This window comes from Triturus cristatus, chromosome 3_1 (genome assembly GCF_964204655.1).
Source record: "Triturus cristatus chromosome 3_1, aTriCri1.1, whole genome shotgun sequence".
NCBI lineage: Eukaryota > Metazoa > Chordata > Amphibia > Caudata > Salamandridae > Triturus > Triturus cristatus.
Window position 1 is genome coordinate 507,781,505 of NC_140583.1, and position 13,717 is coordinate 507,795,221.

Sequence of the window (13,717 nt, forward strand, 5' to 3'; positions counted from 1 at the left end):
TGCAATCTATTTCCCTTCCCTTCATGGGCTCTCTGGCGTACTCCCCTGTCTGTTTTGTGTCTCCCATCCCCTATCTGTGCTCTTCACCGCCACACTGCCTGTCCTCTCTGCTGCACTGCCCTGACAGTGTCAAGTGTTTCACTAACTCTGCTTGTGCAATCTATTACACTTCCCTACCCGTGCACTCTGTGTCACTTCCTTGCCCTGCGTGCCACTACCCCTGCCCGTGCAGGGGTAGTGAAATAGATTGCACAGTCGTGGCAGTAGAACACAGGAAGAGGACGTGAAATAACTTGCACAGGGAGAGGCAGTGGGACGCAGAGCACTGCCTGGGCAGGGGTGCATAAAGAGCACGGGCAATGCACGTGAAACATACAACACTGGCAGGGATAGTGAGACACATGGCACATGGAGGGGCAGATGAAAATTGGGCACAGGAAGCGGAAGTGAAATAGACTGCACGGGCAGGGGTAGTGGCACGCAGGGCAAGGAAGTGACACAGAGTGCACGGGTAGGGAAGTGTAATAGATTGCACAAGCAGGGTTAGTGAAACACTTGACACTGTCAGGGCAGTGCAACAGAGAGGACAGGCAGTGTGGCGGTGAAGAGCACAGATAGGGGATGGGAGACACAAAACAGACAGGGGAGAGTATGCCAGAGAGCCCATGAAGAGAAGGGAAATAAATTGCACAGGCAGTGAAACACATGGCGCAGAGAAGGTCAGGGGAGAAGAGGGGCATGGCAGTGCCACCCCTATCACACACATCACACCCATCAGATGACAAAATTATAGAGGGGCAGGCAACCCGCAGCTCTCAGTTTCATGCAGACGAATGTGCCGGCCAAGCTCTGTCTGTGTGAAGGGCACTCACAAAAGAGATATAGTTTTGATCTGCCGCGTTTATCTAATGTTCAAGACAATATCACACAAGGGCTTATCATGCCCGACTTATACACACGCATAGTTCCCACATATGAGAGTTGATAGTGTAAAGTCAGAGGCCTGCTCTCGTCACGGATAGACACTTTGCATCATTTAATGAACCATAAGGTCTCTTTCAACACGTATCCTTTATTAATTAATAGGCTATTAGCAGAAGGCGTAAAAGGAAAATATGAATACATCGGTAAATAGCTATCATACATGCGTGATATAGAAAGATATATAACATATACGGTGTCACATGAAAACAGAAGAGTGTGTATACTCCAACCCGCATTTGCGTACCCTATATAGGAAAGTATACGTGTTTATGTGACCATCCATAGAAGCACACACAGTCTTGTCTCCCAACAATGTAGACCCTTCTCCTTACGTGACTCCTCCAGTCCCAGCCTCAAGTGCCATCTAGGCCAGGCGTCATTGAATCTTGTGGAGCCACCGACGGAGCTACCACGGTGCCCGACACGTCACCACGTTCAAACAAAAAAAAGCAGCGTTGGTTTGGAATGGGCATGGAAGGACCTGTTTAGTTAGTAAAGTAGAATATTACTTCTCGTGGTAGGCCGGGCATCCGGGGTGCTGCCTTATTTAGTACGCTGACTGACTGGGTTATATAGCTAGGTAGGCCTGCCTGGTGCTGCTGCTGCCTGCCTGGCCTGCCCCACGTCGTGGGGCTGATGATGGCTCGTGGGGTGCAGCCGGGTGTGCTGTACGGGCGTGGCAATCAGAAAAAAATCTGTGCGCACCGCGCTGCCTGCCCTACACAACATCCTGCTTTTCATGGCATTATTTAGTAAAAGCGAAACCACTGTTAAGCACTGAGGGAGGATATCATAATCATACTAAGTTCAAACAAGGCAGGGTCAGGGGCCGGGCAGGGCTGCGCCGCCTTTAACTTTAAACCCGCCGACCACCGGCCCTATTACGTAATGATACTACGTCAAGGCTTCTTTAACAACTTAACCTCGGCCGGCCGGCCCTGGCCTATTCTGATATAAATAAATATATATACTAGTATTAGGTGTACCGTTACCGTACTACCGTGAGGCAGCCGCAGGTCAGGCACACAGTGGTGCGTCATCGAATCTTGCCCGAGTCTGACACGCCACCACGCTAAAATAAAAAAAATGGAGGCATGGCATGATGACTGATTCTTATGGCGTGCGTGCTACTTACAGTTATGCTCTGGGGCACTGCCTTATTAACTACTGGGCCCGCCGCCTGGTGCTACTGCTGCACTGCAGCCTTCCCTCAACGTGGTCGAGTTGATGACTTGTGGGGGTGCGGGTGTGCTGCCGGGGCGTGGCAATTGAAAAATAATCTGCGCGCAGCACGCACATCCAAATCCACCCTAGGCCCAGCCGAAATTGCCCAATCAGTGTCTGACTCCCGCCCACCACCTGGCAAGACTGAACTAACGGCCGCCATCACCATGACGCTCTGCCATCACACACTGAAATTATGCAGTAATATTTGCTCAATCAGTCTCCGGCTCACAAGTCACAACGAAGCACTCACCAGGACTCGGGAGAGATCGAGAAGTTACAACAGCACTCTGCGCCGAGTCAGTAAGCTCTAACACCATGCAAAATGTGACGTCCTGTCATGCAAACTCGTCCCCTCGTGTAGACCCAGCCCTGAAAACTAAGTGCCGGGCCTAAGCACCGGCAATCACCGGCACAAATTAAGCACTGCACCAGGGCCTGGTTACCAGTGATGTGCACTGGCTGCTTCAAGGGCTCTCTCAATGGTGTGAAAACAACTGGGACCATCCACGGCCATAAAAGTGGAAGGACAATTTAGGTCGAATTCGGGCATAGTTTCAACAAGTTTAGTTTATTTATGATGCTTACATGAGCATTTACAAAGGATGAGAAAACTTTTCAGTAACGTTTCATTTACAGTTAAAATGTATGAATAATGTAGCATTGGTTTAACCTATCAGGATGATAGATACATTCTAATTGCTTCTGACTCTTAACATTTTTAATGGTACAAAATAATAATAAAAGTTAGTGGCATAGTGTTATACAGGCCCGGTTCTAGAGGGTGGGCTGGGTGCGCCAGGCCCACCCAAACATGAGCTTGGTCCACCTAAACATGAGCCTTGGCCCTCGCAGTGAATGATGTACAACAACAATAAAAACTGTTCATATAACTTGTGATTTACGATCCTGCTGCAGAGCAACCACTTGTCTGTTGGTAGTTTTTAAATGCAGATAAACTGAATTTTATGGGAATAGCTCAGTGGGTTACTACCGCTGTCACAAATATCCTTGTGTTACTTGCAGTTCAGAAGTTACTATCATAACATAGAACAGTGACCTATGAACTGTCATCAAAGAACTGCATACAAAATTCGCTTTTTTGTTGTGATATAGTTAGAACTCCTCCATTCTTTCATTATTCTAATGTTACTAAAAAGAGTTTGTTTGGGCAGTTATACATTTATCAGTAAAGTCAACCCTCAACTACTGGAGTACTCTTTAAATCCTGAGTTTGTAATTCTCCCAACCAAACCCCCGTAAAATATGTTGCCCACCAGTATAGATGAAGTGATTTCTACACTTTGTAATCCTCATTGGTTTATGTGACATTCCGTGTAAACTGATTTATTGTCTCTGTATAATGTGTGCTGTTATGTAAAGTACTGCGACACCCTACACTCATATAAGTAGCGCAATACAACGAATGGAATGGATATGAGAAAGGGGAAACGGAGAGATGAGGGGCACTAGTGGAAGGTGGCAGTGAGGGAATCCGATGAGGGGGTCATGGGGTGGGGGGAACTATGGAGTGATGAGGGGCGCTGGTGGAGGGTGGTAGTTAGGGAGCCTGAGGAGGAGGCCATGAGGGGGAGTGGCTACGGAGAGATGAAGAGCACTGTTGGAGGGTGGTTGTTAAGTTATCTACAGAGAAAGAGGTAAAAAAAGAGGTCAAAAACACTTTTGCACCAGCACTAAAGCCGGCCCTGTCATGGCCTTTCCTTTTTTGTTTATTTAATTAACAGTCAGGTGATTAGGACAACTGTGGAGCATACTTTAACATGCATGCTGATTACATTTACTGCTATATTCAATGTTTCAAGTTTGAATGTGATTTTACTATTGTTTTTTACTGGAAATAATGAAAGTGGAACTGAATGGTGGCTGATATGGGGCTGGGTCCCAAAGTCAGCTGTGAGATAAGGTGTAATGGAGAGGGGTGGTAGAAAAGTGGATAATCAAGTCTGTAAGGGAGTGCGCTGCACAGTCAGGGGTCAGATGGAGGTAGTAATGAAGAGGGTTTCTCCCTGAAGGCTCGCGCAGAGGGAGCCCGAGTAGAGTAACTTGCTAGATACTCCCACCTTAGAAACCTCCTCTTCCCATCAAAGGGACATTACATGGAAGAAAAGCACTTTTTGAGAGTGATAACATTTAGAAAGAGACTTGGAAAAGAGTGTGTTTTACTATACCTTGTAAGACTAAGGAGAGATAAAAGGAGGGCCCAGAAGCAGGCCTGGCTAGATATACAAGCGATAAATCAGGCCAGCAGTGGCTCACCCGAATGTAACTTTGGCCCACCCAAACAAAAATTCCTGGAGCTAGGCCTGGTGTTATAAATGGGGGTCTCTAGTTGGCAAGGGTTTGCTCCTTTATCCAAGTAGGGACACTTCCTTCTAGTCAGGATAAGGGAGTTACACTCCTACAATAACCCCTGATCACCCCCTGGGTAGCTTGGCATGAGCAGTCAGGCTTATCTGAGAGGCAGAGTGTAAAGCATTTGCACATAACCAACAGTAATACAGTGAAGACACTACAAAAGGACACCAAACCAGTTTAGAAAAATATCTAATATTCTTATACATCCAAACAAGACCAAAAACAATAAAAATCCACCATACAGTTCTCAGAAATCTTCAATAATCAAAATAGACTTGAAATACAGTTCCTTGAAGTCAATAGCTCCTTTTGGGGCTATCACGGTATCGTGAACAACAAATCTAAACAGTTCTGGCTGACCACAGTGTCGCGGGCCAGCTACAGTGTCGGTAAGACCCGCAAAACAGAACCTTTAGAAATGTAGGGCGTTGGCGACCTCTTGATGAGCCCCGAAGGGCCAGCGTCTGCAGGAGTCAGTTCTGGAAGGTCGGTGCAGGAGTCATCGGGCCCTTGAAGTCACATGCGTTGCAGATCGAACTTCTTGCGGTTGAAGCCCGGAGCGTCGGCGGGCGTCGGGGCTGCGGTGCGGCGTGAGGTGCCCTCATGTCGTGGTGCAGGCAGCAACTTGGTGACGGTCATCCAGCGGCGTCAGTGAGACCAGGGCTGTGGCGCTAAGTGATGCAGTGCTCGTTGCGGTGCTGGCAGGCCACGGTGCAAGCAGCGAAGTAATCATTGCTGAAACGCTGTTGGCGGTTGATGAACTGGAGTCGATAGCGCCAGTGTCGGTAGGCCAAGGCTGTGGTACGGGATGAGGACAGTGCATCGTGTAACTTACGAGCGGTACCCTCGCACCACGGTGCAAGCAGCGGCATCGATGTTGGCGTGGAGAGTCGTCTTCGGGGATACCAAGGCAACGGCGTGAAGAAAGGCAGTGCGCAGTGCTGTGGCCACAGGTTGCGGTGCAAGCAGCGGCTCAGTGGCGGCATCAGGTGGCGTCGTTGGTGAGACCAGGGTTGCGGTGCAAAGTGCGGCGGTGCCCACTGCGGTGCCTTCAGGACATGGAGTCAGCAGCGGCGTCGTAGACGGCGTCGGGTTGCTTTTTCTTCCGTTGCCCTACAAAACACACAGTCCCCAGTGCTTATGGCAGAAGAACTTGAAGTCTTTGCTGTTCCTGAGACTTCTTGAACAGGGGGCAAACTCTACCTCAAGCCCTTGGAGAAACTCACAAAAAGGAAGCTGCAGAGAGTTCAGTCCAGTCCTTTCACTGCCCAAGATAGAATCAGCCACTTCAGGCCAACACAGCAAAGCACACAGCAAAGTGGTAGTCTCAACTCACAGCTTCTCCAGCTCTTCTTCTTGGCAGTCTTCTTGGTTCCAAAAGAGTTATATAATTCTGGGGCCTGGGTGCCAATATTTATACCCCAAATTCCTTAGTCCTCTTAGGCAGAGAGTGTCTGTGCTTAGTCCAAACCAGTTTAGTCCTCTCTGGCCCAGCTTCCCAACAGGAGCCGGAGACAGCATTGTCGGCAGCAGACCAGGCCCATTCATGTGCAAGGAAATCTCCTCCCACTACTCTAATTGCAGCCCAGGTCAATTCAGCCCAGCCCTGACTCATACAGACACTCTGGAGCCACTGCACATCCCCAGCCCCTGCCACTCCAAAGCCAGACAGTCAATACACATCCTAGCAGAGGCACACAGGAAGGCTACGCAAGAAAATAACTACTTTCTAAAAGTGGTATGTTCAAACACAGAAGGTAAAGATCACCTTAACTAAAAGATGCATCTTTAGATTCTGAGCTCAGGCATACTAAACTTTATTTTCCTATCTGGTCCCAATGGGAAGTTATATTTATAAGATGTTATAAATTAACTCCTATGCTTTCCTATGAGCCAGATAGCCTTTCAATAGTGAAAAACGAAATAGCCAGTATTTCACTATCAGGACATGCCACACACACCAGGGCACGTCTTACCTTTCACATACACTGCACCCTGCACACAGGGGTACCTTGGGCCTACCTTAGGGGTGTCTAATATGTAAGAAAAGGGAATGGTGGGGCCTGGCAAGTGGGTGCATTTGCCAAGTCGACATGGCAGTTACAAACTGCGCGCAGACCCTGCAGTGGCAGGTCTGAGTTACCTTTGATGGGCTGCTTGTGTGGGTGGCACAACCAGTGCTGCAAGCCCACTAGCAGCATTTGATTTACAGGCCATGGTCACACATAGTGCACTGTACTAGGGACTGACTACTAAATCAAATTACCAATCATGGAATCACTAATCCATAACACCAATTTACAACAGGAGCACTTGCACTTCAACACTGAACAGCAGTGAGAAAGTGCGCAGAGACACTAAACCAGCAAAAACACAGTCAAAACCGGGAGGTCAGAAAGCAAAAAGACAGGGGAAACACGCCAAAAGATGCCAAGTCTAACACACAGAAAAAGTGTCGAGGAGTGGTGTGGAGTGGAGAGGCGTGGAGTGTGGTGTCTTAAAGTGGAGAGGCATAAAGTTATGTGGAATGGCATGGAGTGGAGTGGCATGGATTAGCATAGAGCGGAGTAAAGTGGTATTGAGTGTCATAGAGTGGAGTGTCATAGAGTTAAGTGGCGTAGAGTGCTGTGGAGATGAGTGATGTGGAGTAATGTAGGGTTGAGTAGCCATAGAGTGGTGTCAAATGGAGTAGAGGAGAGTGGAGTGGGATAGGGTGGAGTGCTGTAAAGTAGAGTGTCGTAGAATGGAGTGGCTTCGAGTGGAGTGAAGTAGAGTGTTATGGAGTGGAGTGGCATAGAGTAGGGTCGAGTGCCGTAGAATGGAGTAAAGTATCTAAGAGTGGAGTGGTGTAGAATGGAGTAGAGTGTCATAGAGTGGAGTGGGGTAGAGTGGAGTGGCTTTGAGTAGAGTAGCATAGAGTGCCAGAGTGCAATAGTGTGGAGCGGCATAAAATGGAGTGGAGTAGGATGAAATAAAGTGAAGTGGCATAGAGTTCAGTAAAGTGGAGCGGTGTACAGTGTTATAGAATGGAGTGGCGTAGAGTGGAGTGTAATAGAGTGGAGTGGTATAGAGTGTAGTAGTGTGGAATTGCATACAGTGGAGCGGTATAGAGTGGACTAGAGTGTTGTAGGGTGGAGGAGTTTAGAGTGGAGTAGAGTCAAGTGGCATAGAGTGAACTAAAATGGAGTGGAATAGAATTAAATAAAGTGGCGTGGCATAGAGTGGAGTAAAGTGGAGTGTCATAGAGTGGAGTGGCATACAGTGTCTTAGAGTGAAGTGGCAGAGAGTGGAGTGTCATAGAGTGGAGTGGCGTAGAGTGGAGTGGTGTAAAGTGAAGTAGTGTGGAGTTGCATACAGTGGAGTGGTGTAGAGTAGAGTGTTGTACAGTGGACAAGTCAAACTCAAAATACTAAGCAGCCAAGGGATTTAAAGTCACACTGTCGGGATAGTCACAACAGTCTCTAACAAAATCTAAAATCCACTGCAGCCCACCTCAATGGCCCGCTGCTTATGGACCATACATAACAATTATATTCACATAAACAGGGAGGCAACAGTTCCCAAGAGAGTTTTAAGGACAAAAGCAATTCTTGAGCCTTCAAAGTTGAAGTCGAATCTTTCTTTATTGTGTCAGTTCGTGCGCTTGAACGAACTGACACAATAAAGAAAGATTCAACTTCAACTTTGAAGGCTCAAGAATTGCTTTTGTCCTTAAAACTCTCTTGGGAACTCTTGCCTCTCTGTTTATGCTTATACAGTGGAAGTAAGTAAGTAAGTAATATCTTATAAAGCACACAAATGCCGAGGCGTCTTGGCCTGAGGGAGGCAAGAAAGTACAGAAGTCCGGAAGATCTCGATCACTGTTTACGAGGGAAAAGCCAGGGTTTAATCTGTCTCCTGAACTGAGACCTGGAGGATAGTCGCCTAATATTTAGTGGAAGTTCATTCCAGAGCTTCGATGCCAGAAAAGAGAGGCATCTGCCTTCCCATCTGGTCCGTCTGACTCTGGGCACGGAAAGCAGAGCTTTATTAGCAGATCTTAACATCCGGCAGGAGGCATGACACTGGAATAATTCACGGAAGTCGTTGTTTGCCCCTCCATGCAGAGCTTTATGAGGAAGCCATAATGCCTTGAACTCACTGACGTTTATTAACACCTAGATATAGAGCGTTACAGTAATCTAGGCGAGAAAGAACAAGGGCTCCCACCACTGCTTTCCTCAACTTCATAGGTAAAAAGGGCAGGATTTTTCGGAGTATTTTTAGGAGGAAGTAACAGGAAGAGGCAGTTGGTTTATTTGCCCTGGGCATCACACAAGATTCCAAGGTTCCTGACTTTGGTGGCTGGAACAGGGCATGTTCCTGCCTCTGCGGGCCACCATGACTGAGTCCAAATGGGCATAGAGTGGAGTGGCACAGAGGGTCATTGAGTGGCATAAAGTTGAGTGGTGTAGAATGGAGTGGTCTCGTAGACTGGAGCGGATTGGAGTGGCATAGAGTGGAGTGTCATTTAGTAACTGAGTGAAGCAAAGTGGGGTGGAGTATCGTAGAGTGTAGTGATGTTGAAAGAAGTAGTGGCATACAGTGGACTGTCGTAGAGTGGAGTAGCATAGAGTGAAGTAACAGAGTGGAGTGGCTTAGATTGTAGTTGAGTGGTGTGACGTAGAGGGGAGTAGAGTGTCATAGAGTGGCGTGGCATAGAGTGGAGTACTGTGTCGTAGACTGGAGTGGGGCAGCGTGTCATGGAGTAGAACCATATATTGTAGAATGGAGAGGTGTGGAATAAAGTGGCACAGAGAGGAGTAGAGTATCAAAGAGTTGAGTGTCAGAGTGGAGTGTCATAGAGTGGAGGGATGTAGAGTGTTGTGGAGATGAGTGGTGTGGAGTAGTGTAGAGTGGAGTAGCATAGAGTGGCGTAGAGTGGAGTAGGATAAGGTAGAGTGCTGTAGAATGGAGTGGCTTGGAGTGGTGTAGAGTGGAGTGGATTAAAGTGTGTTGGAGTGCTGTGGCAAAGAGTGGAGTGGATTAAAGTGTGTTGGAGTGCTGTGGCAAAGAGTAGAGTCGAGTCGAGTAAAATGGAGTGTGTTAGAGTGGAGTGGTGTACGGTGGAGTAGAGTGTCATAGAGTGTAGTGTAGTAGGATGGAGTAGAGTGTCATAGAGTGGAGTGGAGTAGAGTGGAGTGAGTGAAGTGGCCTAGAGTGGAGTAGTGTAGAGTGTCAGAGTGGAGTAGAGTGGAGCAGCATAGAGTGGAGTAGAATGGATTGGAGTAGGATGAAAAAAAGTGGAGTAGCATAGATTGCAGTAAAGTGGAGTGGAGTACAGTGTCAGAATGAAGTGGCGTAGAGTGGAGTGTCACAGAGTGGGTGGCATAGAGTGGAATGGTGTAGAGTTGCGTATGGTGGAGTGGTGTAGAGTGGAGTAGAGAGTGCAGAGTGGCATACAATGGAGTAGAGTGTGGTGGTGTAGAGTGGTATAAAGTGAATTGGTGAAGAATGGAGTAGTGTTGTAGTGGATTGGAGTGGATTGGAGTGGCATAGGGTGGTGTGGCATGGAGTACCGTAGAGTGGAGCAAAACGGCATAGAGTGCCACAGAGTGAAATAACGTAGAATGGAGTACTGTCATAGAGAAGAGTGTCATAGAGTAGAGTAGCATAGAGTGGAGTAACAGAGCGGAGCGTTGCAGAGTGTTGTAGAGTGGAGTAGCATAGAGGGGAGTAGGGTGTCATAGAGTGGGGTGGCGAAGAGTAGAGTAACGTGTTGTAGAATGGAGTGGCATAAAGTGGAGCAGTGTGCCGTGGAGTAGAGTAGTATATTGTAGAGTGGAGTGGAGTCGAATAGAGTGGCTTAGAGTGGAGTAGAGTGTCATAGAGTGGAGTGGCATAGAGTGGAATAGAGTGGAGTGTCATAAAGTGGAGTGACATAGAGTGAAGTAAAGTGGAGTCTCAGAGTGGAGTGGCGTAGAGAAGAGTGTCATAAAGTGAAGGGGCATAGAGTGGAGTGGGGTAGAGTGAAGTAGTGTGGAGGTGCATACAGTGGAGTGCTAAAGAGTGGAGAAGAGTGTTGTAGAGTGGAGAAGTGTAGAGTGGCTTAGAGTGGAGTAGAGTGGAGTAGCGCAGAGTGTCATAGAACAGTGTAAAGTGGAGTGGTGTAGAAAGGAGTGGTGTCACAGACTAATGGATTGGAGAGGCGTAGAGTGGAGTAGGATGGAATAGTATAGAGCGGAGCAAAGTGGCATTGAGTGTAGTATAGTGGAGTGACGTATAATGGTATAGTGTCATACAGTGGACTGTCAGAGTGGAGTACTGTAGAGTGTTGTAGAGTGGAGTGGCATAGAGTGGAGTACTGTGTCATAGACTAGAGTGGTGTAGAGTGGAGTAGAGTTGTGTTTCCTGTAGGCGGAGTTTGGAAGTTGGAGAACTGCACGCAGCGGTGCAGCCTGGGGGAGTTTTCAGCAGCAGTAACACAGTATTGTTCACGGTCGGGCAAGGTCAGCTGGAGCCAGTCACTGCAGTGAGAGTGGCTTGCAGTGCGAAGGGCTCAGGGCTACAAAGCTGCAACTCTGCAAAGCAATCATCAGACGATAGACGTTGGACATCGAATGCCATTTTCTTCTTCCCCTGTACCTCCTTCAGCACCCCTGCTGATGCTGCCCATGTGGCACTAGTCCAGAGATGACTTCGGGGGAACAGGGAGGTGTGTTAGGTGTGTAATGCAAGTGTGGTGGCTGTAGTCAGCCACCGCAGAGAGTGAGCCTAGTGGCCCTGCGGAAGCAGTCCAGCTAGGTCTAGGTGCGGCTTGCAAGGCTGACCACAGTGCACCCGCTTGGCCCCTACTCAAGCACCTCCCTGGTATTTTCCTGGAGCCCTCCTGTCCCCTACTGGTTGCAGGGAAGTCAGCAGCCTATCAGGCTTAGAACCTCAAAGCATTTGAAAGAGGCAGCGAAGCAGCGAGCACAGATGCCAAACAAATTAAGTGTCGTAATCCCACATTACGGCTGTAAATAATTTTCACCACTGGGGAGTAGCCACAAGCCTTAAGACTTAGTACTGGTGCATCAATCGCTATAAACATATGTACATAAAATTTGCTACACACCGCACTCGCCTTGCACTCTCCTGGGTGCATGGTATATTCGTGCTGCCTGCAATCACTGTTTAAACATAACTTAACCTCCTGATGAAACGCACATGGATGTACGAAAGCCAGAGTCCTTGAATGCCCGGTACAAAGAACTCAGTGGCGCTCTTAACCAACCACACTCAATTGAGCCCAGTAGAAGCGTTAAAGCAAAGGCGCTCATACAAAGCCTAGTGTATCAAATAATATCAAAACTAAAGCCTTGCTTCTAGCGGAGTATCTTTGTATAAACTCTACAGTACGACTAGAATGAGAACCCGCAGCTCCCTTGTGCTAATGGCTCATGATAGAGCGCAAAACATGTTATAGAAAAAGAAATTAACAAACAAAGAATCTTCTCTCCTTAACACGAGGAATAACAGGAATTAGAGTCCATCATTAACCACTGTCTAAAACTTAGTCAGGAGAACCAATGTCTAAAACAAACTAAAGGAAAAGTAGTGGCCACAATGACTGAAGAGTCCAATCAAAATGGAAAAAACAATATGGAAATAGTTTTGCTCTCACAGAAACAAGCAGGTCCATCAAAAGACTATAGTGGAGGACCATAAGGACTCAACCGCAGACCGTCCAGCCACAAGGTCTCTAAGAGACAGGGCAATCACGCAGAACATGGAAATTGAAAACATTTCCCTGCCTGAGCTAGAGACCATTAAAGGCTACAGGGGCCTGGAGTCCTCTTCATCCCAGGGCTCCTTGAGCCGAGGATACCCACTGTCCCCAGATATCAAGCTAATAAAATACCCGGAGCAAAAGCACTTCTCTCCTGCACCAGTCGTCCAACACGCTGGGGACCTACAGCACAAATCTACCTCCCAGGCAAATCGTTTAAATGACAACCCTCCGCATATGGGAGCCCCTCCCCTCACCCCTCATGCTCCAATTAAGTTAACATCCACAATCATCGCCTTAGATCAGAGCAAGAGAAGCAAGCGAGCACGCTACTGCACCAGCTTATGCAAGGAATGGAACAGAAGCACAGCAAGCACAGGTAACGGTAGAAGAGGTGCCCGCCTGCAGCTCAAAAGTCCCTCAGTCTGGTCAGGCATGGCATTAAATTACATCAGAACCCTTGAGATCTATCAACAAAAGCCTGATCTTTGATGGACAAATTGTGCCGGAGTCAAAATGAGAAGATGAACGCTAATGGACCAGATTAGAGCAGCACCCATATATCTCAAACTATGCTTGAACTCCTGAGGTTTACACCGCCCTTGAAGAACACGGCGAGCCTGAGGAGCAGAGTTAACCCCCGAAAAGGAATGTCAAAGGCTTAGACTCCTGACTGCAATAATAACAGCAACAATGATGAACACCAACAAGCTGGATATACAAATATCAGTTCGGCAAACATTGGCCTCATACACAATGGTAATTGATGCTAAAACGGAAAAATTGAACTCCTTGATAACAAGAGTTCAGAACTTTGTGGAAGAAGGAGTACAGTAATGTAGCTGCAGCACGGTCATAGAAAAACTATCAGAATTACCTGATGTCATGAATGATATTATAGTGGAAATAAAAAAATCCATCTATGCCCAGGGCAAACAAGATCCTACACTAACCGAGGAAAGTTCATCATGGGAGAATGATGCCCTCAAAGACAAACTACAACCTTCTACTCGACCAAATCCATCCTTCCCCTTGCACCAGGAACCAGCATTGCAAGTATGCACAGGAGAAGTTGGACTAAGAGATAAGGTAGGTCGAGCAGACAATGCAATTCAAAATAACTCAACCGCAAACCCAAAGGAAAACGGGCCACCAAATCCCGAACCCCTTCAGGTGAATGTAAATCACTTTGAACTGGTGATTTCAAGGAAATACAAAAAAGAATGAAAAACTTAACAAAAATAAACCTTACTAACATCGCTTCAGATCCGGAAACTGAAGGGCCAGGAAGGCCCACAAGTCTACCCCCTTTTCAGACACCCTTAAACACCACGATTGATGCCCGCTCCCCGACAGAGGACATTTTCACAACACAATACACGG

At 47.5% G+C, this 13,717-nt stretch overlaps 1 protein-coding gene across 3 annotated transcripts in view; it reads right to left on the reverse strand.

Moving 5' to 3' along the window:
• The window catches only part of LOC146860497 (uncharacterized), a 574,354-nt gene that overhangs the window by 538,571 nt on the left and 22,066 nt on the right, over positions 1 to 13,717 (reverse strand). The gene's annotated exons all lie outside the window — the stretch shown is intronic.